The following is a 10000-nucleotide window of genomic DNA, read 5'->3' as shown; positions in this document are numbered from 1 at the left end:
GGAGGCTGTGCCGTGCCCCCTGGAGGTCTAAAGGATGACCAGTAGTTGTGGTTCTCGCCCCGGGACTTGGGTCAGAGTATAGCCCAAGTGGAGCACTTGTGTCGGACTAGGGAGGCTGTGCCGTGCCCCCTGGAGGTCTAAAGGATGACCAGTAGTTGTGGTTCTCGCCCCGGGACTTGGGTCAGAGTTTAGCCCAAGTGGAGCACTTGTGTCGGTCTAGGGAGGCTGTGCCGGGCCCCCTGGAGGTCTAAAGGATGACCATTAGTTGTGGTTCTCGCCCCGGGACTTGGGTCAGAGTATAGCCCAAGTGGAGCACTTGTGTCGGCCTAGGGAGGCTGTGCCGGGCCCCACTGGAGGTCTAAAGGATGACCATTAGTTGTGGTTCTCGCCCCGGGACTTGGGTCAGAGTATAGCCCAAGTGGAGCACTTGTGTCGGACTAGGGAGGCTGTGCCGGGCCCCCTGGAGGTCTAAAGGATGACCATGAGGTCAAAAGGATGACCAGTAGTTGTGGTTCTCGCCCCGGGACTTGGGTCAGAGTATAGCCCAAGTGGAGCACTTGTGTCGGACTAGGGAGGCTGTGCCGTGCCCCCTGGAGGTCTAAAGGATGACCAGTAGTTGTGGTTCTCGCCCCGGGACTTGGGTCAGAGTATAGCCCAAGTGGAGCACTTGTGTCGGCCTAGGGAGGCTCTGCCGTGCCCCATGGAGGTCTAAAGGATGACCATGAGGTCAAAAGGATGACCAGTAGTTGTGGTTCTCGCCCCGGGACTTGGGTCAGAGTATAGCCCAAGTGGAGCACTTGTGTCGGACTAGGGAGGCTGTGCCGGGCCCCCTGGAGGTCTAAAGGATGACCATGAGGTCAAAAGGATGACCAGTAGTTGTGGTTCTCGCCCCGGGACTTGGGTCAGAGTATAGCCCAAGTGGAGCACTTGTGTCGGACTAGGGAGGCTGTGCCGGGCCCCCTGGAGGTCTAAAGGATGACCAGTAGTTGTGGTTCTCACCCCGGGTCGTGGGTCCGAGTCTGGCCCGAGTAGAGCACTTTGGTCGGCTACCGGGGGGTGTGCCGTGCCCCCTGGAGGTCTAAAGGATGACCAGTAGTTGTGGTTCTCGCCCCGGGACTTGGGTCAGAGTATAGCCCAAGTGGAGCACTTGTGTCGGCCTAGGGAGGCTGTGCCGGGCCCCCTGGAGATCTAAAGGATGACCATGAGGTCAAAAGGATGACCAGTAGTTGTGGTTCTCGCCCCGGGACTTGGGTCAGAGTATAGCCCAAGTGGAGCACTTGTGTCGGCCTAGGGAGGCTGTGCCGGGCCCCCTGGAGATCTAAAGGATGACCATGAGGTCAAAAGGATGACCAGTAGTTGTGGTTCTCGCCCCGGGACTTGGGTCAGAGTATAGCCCAAAGGGAGCACTTGTGTCGGCCTAGGGAGGCTGTGCCGGGCCCCCTGGAGGTCTAAAGGATGACCAGTAGTTGTGGTTCTCGCACCGGGACTTGGGTCAGAGTACAGCCCAAGTGGAGCACTTGTGTCGGTCTAGGGAGGCTGTGCCGGGCCCCCTGGAGGTCTAAAGGATGACCAGTAGTTGTGGTTCTCGCCCCGGGCCGTGGGTCTGAGTATGGCCCAAGTGGGGCACTTGCGTCGGACTGGGGAGGCTCTGCCGCGCCCCCTGGAGGTCAAAAGGATGACCAGTAGTTGTGGTTCTCACCCCGGGTCGTGGGTCCGAGTCTGGCCCGAGTAGAGCACTTTGGTCGGCTACCGGGGGGTGTGCCGTGCCCCCTGGAGCCATGGGAGTGAGCTCCAGCAGACTGGTATTTTTCGGAGAACCAGGCCCACACTCCTCAGACTTTGTGCCCAGGGACAGGCCACCAAAATCGGCCGCGGCTCGTGCACTTTGCCCCTGCGTTTCTCCCAGAACCAGAGCCGGAAAAATCCCAAAATTGATGCCCAGAGATAGTCGACTCTGCCTGGAATAGATTGCCACCCAAACCCGCCAACTCACGCTGGTTTTCCGATGGCCTCACCTACTAACCCGAGCATGGTCATCGCTCGCACCTTCCAAAACCTCCAGGGGCGCAGGCACTTTTCATTTACTGGCCATAAGGCCGACCGCCTTAAGCGTTAAGCGATAAGCGAAAGGCTTAGTTTGGACTTAGTTTTTGGAGCGACGAGGTCGCCGTTTTGTCAATTCTGAACCGATTTTCACGCGGTTTTCGACTGCCTGCGCCTGGGGAGCCGCCCAGAAGCCCCAGGCAGTGTTCTGGGTGGACTTCCGGACCGGTCCGGACCCGGTACCGGCCGGGGGAACCGCACCACGCCTCTCGGGCGTTTCTACACCGATTTTCGCGGGGTTTTCGACTGCATAGACGGGGCCACCTGCTGCAGGGCCCGAGGGAGGGCCTGCCTGAGCTGGGTCCGACGCAGGGCCCGGTTCCTGGAGCCCGCCGGGGGGGGGGGGGTGGGGGGGGGGGGGGGGTTCTCTAAGGCTCACGGCGGGCTGCTGAGGGGCCGGATCGGATGCAGACAGGCGCTCCTCTGCCCAGGTCTTTGCTCCCCTGCCCCACTAGGAATGGAAGACACACTGCCAACAGCTTCTGGAGGGTGATGGGCCCTGCTGCAGACCAGGTCCGACCCAGGTTTCAGCTATCCCACCCCGCAGGGACTTAAAGACACACTGCCATCAGCTTTTGGAGGCTGCTGAGCTCTACTATAGAGCAGGTCCGACCCAGGTTTCAGCTCCTGCAGCCCACTAGGACTTAAACACACACTGCCATCAGCGTCTGGATGGTGATGGGCCCTGCTGCAGACCAGGTCCGACCCAGGTTTCAGCTATCCCACCCCGCAGGGACTTAAAGACACACTGCCATCAGCTTCTGGAGGCTGCTGAGCTCTACTATAGAGCAGGTCCGACCCAGGTTTCAGCTCCTGCAGCCCACTAGGACTTAAACACACACTGCCATCAGCGTCTGGATGGTGATGGGCCCTGCTGCAGACCAGGTCCGACCCAGGTATCAGCTCCTGCACCCCGCAGGGAATTGAAGACACACTGCCATCAGCTTCTGGAGGCTGCTGAGCTCTGCTATAGACCAGGTCCGACCCAGGTTTCAGCTCCTGCACCCCGCAGGGAACTAAACACACACTGCCATCTGCAACTGGAGGCTGCTGAGCCCTGCTGCAGACCAGGTCCGACCCAGGTTATGGCTCTCCCACCCCCCTGGGACTTAAACACACACAGCCATCAGCTTCTGGATGGTGATGGGCCCTGCTGCAGACCAGGTCCGACCCAGGTTTCAGCTCCTCAACCCCGCAGGGACTTAAACCCACACCGCCATCAGCTTCTGGAGGGTGATGGGCCCTGCTGCGGGCCAGGTCCGACCCAGGTTTCAGCTCTCCCACCCCGCAGGGACTTAAACACACACAGCCATCAGCTTCTGGGGGCTGCTGAGCCCTGCTGCAGACCAGGTCCGACCCAGGTTTCAGCTCTCCCACCCCGCAGGGTCTTTAACACACACACTGCCATCAGCTGCTGGAGGCTGCTGAGCTCCGCTATAGACCAGGTCCGACCCAGGTTTCTGCTCCTGCACCCCGCAGGGAATGAAAGACACACTGCCATCAGCTTCTGGAGGCTGCTGAGCCCTGCTGCAGACCAGGTCCGACCCAGGTATCGGCTCTCCAACCAGGCAGAGACTTAAACACACACACACACACACACACTGCCATCAGCTTCTGGGGGCTGCTGAGCTCTGCTGTAGACCGGGTCCGACCCAGGTTTCTGCTCCTCCACCCCGCAGGGACTTAAACACACACTGCCACCAGCTTCTGGAGGGTGATGGGCCCTGCTTTAGACCAGGTCTGACCCGGGATATAGCTCTCCCACCCCGCAGGGACTTAAACACTCACTGCCATCAGCTGCTGGAGGCTGCCGAGCTCTGCTGCAGACCAGGTCCCACCCAGGTTTCTGCTCCTGCACCCCGCAGGGACTTAAACACACACTGCCACCAGCTTCTGGAGGGTGATGGGCCCTGCTGTGGACCAGGTCCGACCCGGATATCAGCTCTCCCACCAGGCAGGGACTTAAACACACACTGCAATCAGCTGCTGGAGGCTGCTGAGCTCTACTATAGACCAGGTCCGACCCAGGTTTCAGCTCTCCCACCAGGCAGTGACTTAAAGACACACTGCCATCAGCTGCTGGAGGCTGCTGAGCTCTTCTATAGACCAGGTCCGACCCAGGTTTCAGCTCTCACACCAGGCAGGGACTTAAACACACACTGCCATCAGCTGCTGGAGGCTGCTGAGCTCTGCTATAGACCAGGTCCGACCCAGGTTTCAGCTCTCCCACCAGGCAGGGACTTAAAGACACACTGCCATCAGCTGCTGGAGGCTGCCGAGCCCTGCTGCAGACCATGTCCGACCCAGGTTTCAGCTCTCCCACCAGGCAGGGACTTAGAGGCACGCTGCCATCAGCTTCTGGAGGCTGCTGAGCTCTGCCATAGACCAGGTCCGACCGAGGTTTCAGCTCTCCCACCCCGCAGGGACTTAAACACACACTGCCATCAGCTGCTGGAGGCTGCTGAGCTCTGCTATAGACCAGGTCCGACCCGGGATATAGCTCTCCCACCCCGCAGGGACTTAAACACACACTGCCATCAGCTGCTGGAGGCTGCTGAGCTCTTCTATAGACCAGGTCCGACCCAGGTTTCAGCTCTCCCACCCCGCAGGGACTTGAACACACACTGCCATCAGCTTCTGGAGGCTGCTGAGCTCTGCTATAGACCAGGTCCGACCCAGGTTTCTGCTCCTCCACCCCGCAGGGAATTAAAGACACACTGCCATCAGCTTCTGGATGGTGATGGGCCCTGCTGCAGACCAAGTCCGACCCGGGTTACAGCTCTCCCACCAGGCAGGGAATTAAACACACACTGCCATCAGCTGCTGGAGGCTGCTGAGCTCCGCTATAGACCAGGTCCGACCCGGGTTCCTGCTCCTGCACCCCGCAGGGACCAAAACACACACACTGCCATCAGCTTCTGGAGGCTGCTGAGCTCTTCTATAGACCAGGTCCGACCCAGGTTTCAGCTCTCCCACCAGGCAGGGACTTAAACACACACTGCCATCACCTTCTGCTGGCTGCTGAGCTCTGCTGCAGACCAGGTCCGACCCAGGTTTCAGCTCCTGCACCCCGCAGGGAACTAAACACACACTGCCGTCACCTTCTGCTGGCTGCTGAGCCCTGCTGCAGACCAGGTCCGACCCAGGTTTCAGCTCCTGCACCCCGCAGTGGATTAAAGACACACTGCCATCAGGTTCTGGAGGCTGCTGAGCTCTGCTGCAGACCAGGTCCGACCCAGGTTATGGCTCTCCCACCCCGCAGGGACTTAAACACACACCGCCGTCAGCTTCTGGATGGTGATGGGCCCTGCTGCAGACCAGGTCCGACCCACGTTTCAGCTCTCCCACCCCGCAGGGGATGAAACACACACTGCCATCAGCTTCTGGAGGCTGCTGAGCTCTGCTAAAGACCAGGTCCGACCCAGCTTTCAGCTCTCCCACCAGGCAGGGAGTTAAAGACACACTGTCATCGGCTTCTGGAGGGTGCTGAGCCCTGCTGCACACCAAGTCTGACCCAGGTTTCAGCTCATCCACCCCGCAGGGACCTAAACACACACTGCCATCAGCTTCTGAGTGGTAATGGGCCCTGCTGCAGACCAGGTCCGACCCAGGTTTCAGCTCCTCCACCCCGCCATCACCAGCTGGAGGCTGGCTGCTGCTCCTGCACCCTGCCATCAGCTGCTGGAGGCTTCTGTTCCTCCACCCCGCCATCAGCAGCTGGAGGCTGGCTGCTGGAGGCTGGCTGCTGCTCCTCCACCCCGCCATCACCAGCTGGAGGCTGGTTGCAGCTCCTGCACCCCGCCATCAGCTGCTGGAGGCTGCCTGCAGCCCCTGCACCCCGCCATCAGCTGCTGGAGGCTGGCTGCAGCTCCTGCACACCGCCATCAGCTGCTGGAGGCTGCCTGCAGCTCCTGCACCCCGCCATCAGCTGCTGGAGGCTGGCTGCTGCTCCTGCACCCCGCCAGCAGCTGCTGGAGGCTGGCTGCTGCTCCTCCACCCAACCATCAGCTGCTGGACGCTGGCTGCTGCTCCTGCACCCCGCCATCAGCTGCTGGAGGCTGGCTGCTGCTCCTCCACCACCCAACCATCAGCTGCTGGACGCTGGCTGCAGCTCCTCCACCCCGCCATCAGCTGCTGGTGGCTGGCTGCAGCTCCTTCACCCCGCCATCAGCTGCTGGTGGCTGGCTGCAGCTCCTTCACCCCGCCATCACCAGCTGGAGGCTGGCTGCTGCTCCTGCACCCCGCCATCAGCTGCTGGAGGCTGCCTGCAGCTCCTGCGCCCCGCCATCAGCTGCTGGAGGCTGGCTGCTGCTCCTGCACCCTGCCATCAGCTGTTCGAGGCTGGCTGCAGCTCCTCCACCCCACCATCACCAGCTGGAGGCTGGTTGCAGCTCCTGCACCCCGTCATCAGCAGCTGGAGGCTGCCTGCTGCTCCTGCACCCCGCCATCAGCTGCTGGAGGCTGCCTGCAGCTCCTGCACCCCGCCATCATTTGCTGGAGGCTGGCTGCAGCTCCTGCAACCCGCCATCAGCTGCTGGAGGCTGGCTGCTGCTCCTCCACCCCACCATGACCTGCTGGAGGCTGGCTGCAGCTCCTTCACACCGCCATCAGCTGATGGATGCTGGCTGAACGCTGGAGGCTGGCTGCTGCTCCCACACACCGCCATCAGCTCCTGGAGGCTGGCTGGCTGCTGGAGGCTGTCTGCTGCTGCTCCTCCACCCCGCCATCACCAGCTGGAGGCTGGCTGCTGGAGGCTGGCTGCAGCTCCTGCACCCCACCATCAGCTGCTGGAGGCTGGCTTCTGCTCCTCCACCCCGCCATCAGCTGCTGGGGGCTGGCTGCTGGAGGCTGGCTGCAGCTCCTCCACCCCGCCATCACCAGCTGGAGGCTGGTTGCAGCTCCTGCACCCCGCCATCAGCTGCTGGAGGCTGCCTGCTGCTCCTGCACCCCGCCATCAGCTGCTGGAGGCTGCCTGCACCTCCTGCACCCCGCCATCAGCTGCTGGAGGCTGGCTTCTGCTCCTCCACCCCGCCATCAGCTGATGGAGGCTGCCTGCTTCTCCACCCCGCCATCACTAGCTGGAGGCTGGCTGCAGCTCCTCCACCCCGCCATCAGCTGCTGTAGGCTGCCTGCAGCTCCTGCACCCCGCCATCACCAGCTGGAGGCTGGCTTCTGCTCCTCCACCCCGCCATCAGCTGATGGAGGCTGCCTGCTTCTCCACCCCGCCATCACTAGCTGGAGGCTGGCTGCTGGAGGCTGGCTGCAGCTCCTCCACCCCGCCATCAGCTGCTGGAGGCTGGCTGCTGCTCCTGCACCCCGCCATCAGCTGCTGGAGGCTGGCTGCTGCTCCTCCACCCAACCATCAGCTGCTGGACGCTGGCTGCAGCTCCTCCACCCCACCATCAGCTGCTGGACGCTGGCTGCAGCTCCTCCACCCCGCCATCAGCTGCTGGAGGCTGCCTGCAGCTCCTGCACCCCGCCATCAGCTGCTGGAGGCTGCCTGCAGCTCCTGCACCCCGCCATCACCAGCTGGAGGCTGGCTTCTGCTCCTCCACCCCGCCATCAGCTGATGGAGGCTGCCTGCTTCTCCACCCCGCCATCACTAGCTGGAGGCTGGCTGCTGGAGGCTGGCTGCTGCTCCTCCACCCAACCATCAGCTGCTGGACGCTGGCTGCAGCTCCTCCACCCCACCATCAGCTGCTGGACGCTGGCTGCAGCTCCTGCACCCCGCCATCAGCTGCTGGAGGCTGGCTTCTGCTCCTCCACCCCGCCATCAGCTGCTGGAGGCTGCCTGCTGCTCCTGCACCCCGCCATCAGCTGCTGGAGGCTGGCTGCTGCTCCTGCACCCCGCCATCAGCTGCTGGAGGCTGGCTGCTGGAGGCTGGCTGCAGCTCCTCCACCCCACCATCAGCTGCTGGACGCTGGCTGCAGCTCCTCCACCCCACCATCAGCTGCTGGACGCTGGCTGCAGCTCCTGCACCCCGCCATCAGCTGCTGGAGGCTGGCTTCTGCTCCTCCACCCCGCCATCAGCTGACGGAGGCTGCCTGCTTCTCCACCCCGCCATCACTAGCTGGAGGCTGGCTGCTGGAGGCTGGCTGCAGCTCCTCCACCCCACCATCAGCTGCTGGACGCTGGCTGCAGCTCCTGCACCCCGCCATCAGCTGCTGGAGGCTGGCTTCTGCTCCTCCACCCCGCCATCAGCTGACGGAGGCTGCCTGCTTCTCCACCCCGCCATCACTAGCTGGAGGCTGGCTGCTGGAGGCTGGCTGCAGCTCCTCCACCCCGCCATCAGCTGCTGGAGGCTGGCTGCTGCTCCTGCACCCCGCCATCAGCTGCTGGACGCTGGCTGCAGCTCCTCCACCCCGCCATCACCAGCTGGAGGCTGCCTGCTGCTCTTCCACCCCGCCATCAGCTGATGGACGCTGGCTGCAGCTCCTCCACCCCGCCATCAGCTGCTGGAGGCTGGCTGCTGCTCCCACACACCGCCATCAGCTGCTGGAGGCTGGCTGGCTGCTGGAGGCTGGCTGCTGCTGCTCCTCCTCCCCGCCATCACCAGCTGGAGGCTGGCTGCTGCTCCTACACCCCGCCATCAGCTGATGGAGGCTGCCTGCTCCTCCGCCCCGCCATCACCAGCTGGAGGCTGGCTGCTGGAGGCTGGCTGCAGCTCCTTCACCCCGCCATCACCAGCTGGAGGCTGGCTTCTGCTCCTGCACCCCGCCATCAGCTGCTGGAGGCTGGCTTCTGCTCCTCCACCCCGCCACCAGCTGCTGGAGGCTGGCTGCTGCTCCTGCACCCCGCCAGCAGCTGCTGGAGGCTGGCTGCTGCTCCTCCACCACCCAACCATCAGCTGCTGGACGCTGGCTGCAGCTCCTCCACCCCGCCATCAGCTGCTGGTGGCTGGCTGCTGCTCCTGCACCCCGCCATCAGCTGCTGGTGGCTGGCTGCAGCTCCTTCACCCCGCCATCACCAGCTGGAGGCTGGCTGCTGGAGGCTGGCTGCAGCTCCTACACCCCGCCATCAGCTGCTGGAGGCTGGCTGCTGCTCCTGCACCCCGCCATCAGCTGCTGGAGGCTGGCTGCTGCTCCTCCACCCCGCCACCAGCTGCTGGAGGCTGGCTGCTGCTCCTGCACCCCGCCATCAGCTGCTGGAGGCTTCTGTTCCTCCACCCCGCCATCAGCAGCTGGAGGCTGGCTGCTGGAGGCTGGCTGCTGCTCCTCCACCCCGCCATCAGCTGATGGACGCTGGCTGCAGCTCCTCCACCCCGCCATCACCAGCTGGAGGCTGCCTGCTGCTCCTCCCCCCGCCATCAGCTGCTGGAGGCTGGCTGCTGCTCCTGCACCCTGCCATCAGCTGCTGGAGGCTGGCTGCTGCTCATCCACCCCACCATGACCTGCTGGAGGCTGGCTGCAGCTCCTCCACCCCGCCATCAGCTGCTGGAGGCTGGCTGCTGCTCCTCCACCCTGACATCACCAGCTGGAGGCTTCTGTTCCTCCACCCCACCATCAGCAGCTGGAGGCTGGCTGCTTGAGGCTGGCTGCTGCTCCCCCACCCCGCCATCACCTGCTGGAGGCTTCTGCTCCTCCACACCGCCACCAGCTGCCTGTGGTGAACCGCTGACGACCAGCCCAGGCCCACGTCTCACCTCTCCCTGCCCGCCCTGGATGCACAACCACCCACCAAGGCTCAAGCTTCCCCCTGCCCGCTGCACGTCCAGCCGGCCTCTGCCCTGTCCCCTCTCTCACCTGCATCACATTCAGGCTCATCAGGCATCCCCATGCCCGCAGCCTTCTCCCACCCACACTCAACACCACCGAACACAGGATCAGGCTCCACCATCCCCGAAGACTTCTCCCACCCTCACTCAACACCATCACACCCAGCATCAGGCTCCCCCAG

General features: G+C 63.4%; 1 protein-coding gene across 1 annotated transcript in view; it reads right to left on the bottom strand.

Moving 5' to 3' along the window:
• LOC139064307 (uncharacterized) overlaps positions 1 to 10000 on the bottom strand; it is a 262661-nt gene that overhangs the window by 208219 nt on the left and 44442 nt on the right. The window lies entirely within an intron of this gene.

The sequence above is a fragment of the Nothobranchius furzeri genome, chromosome 19 (assembly GCF_043380555.1).
Source record: "Nothobranchius furzeri strain GRZ-AD chromosome 19, NfurGRZ-RIMD1, whole genome shotgun sequence".
NCBI lineage: Eukaryota > Metazoa > Chordata > Actinopteri > Cyprinodontiformes > Nothobranchiidae > Nothobranchius > Nothobranchius furzeri.
Note: the sequence above shows the minus strand (reverse complement) of the source record. Positions and strands in the feature narration are given on the sequence as shown.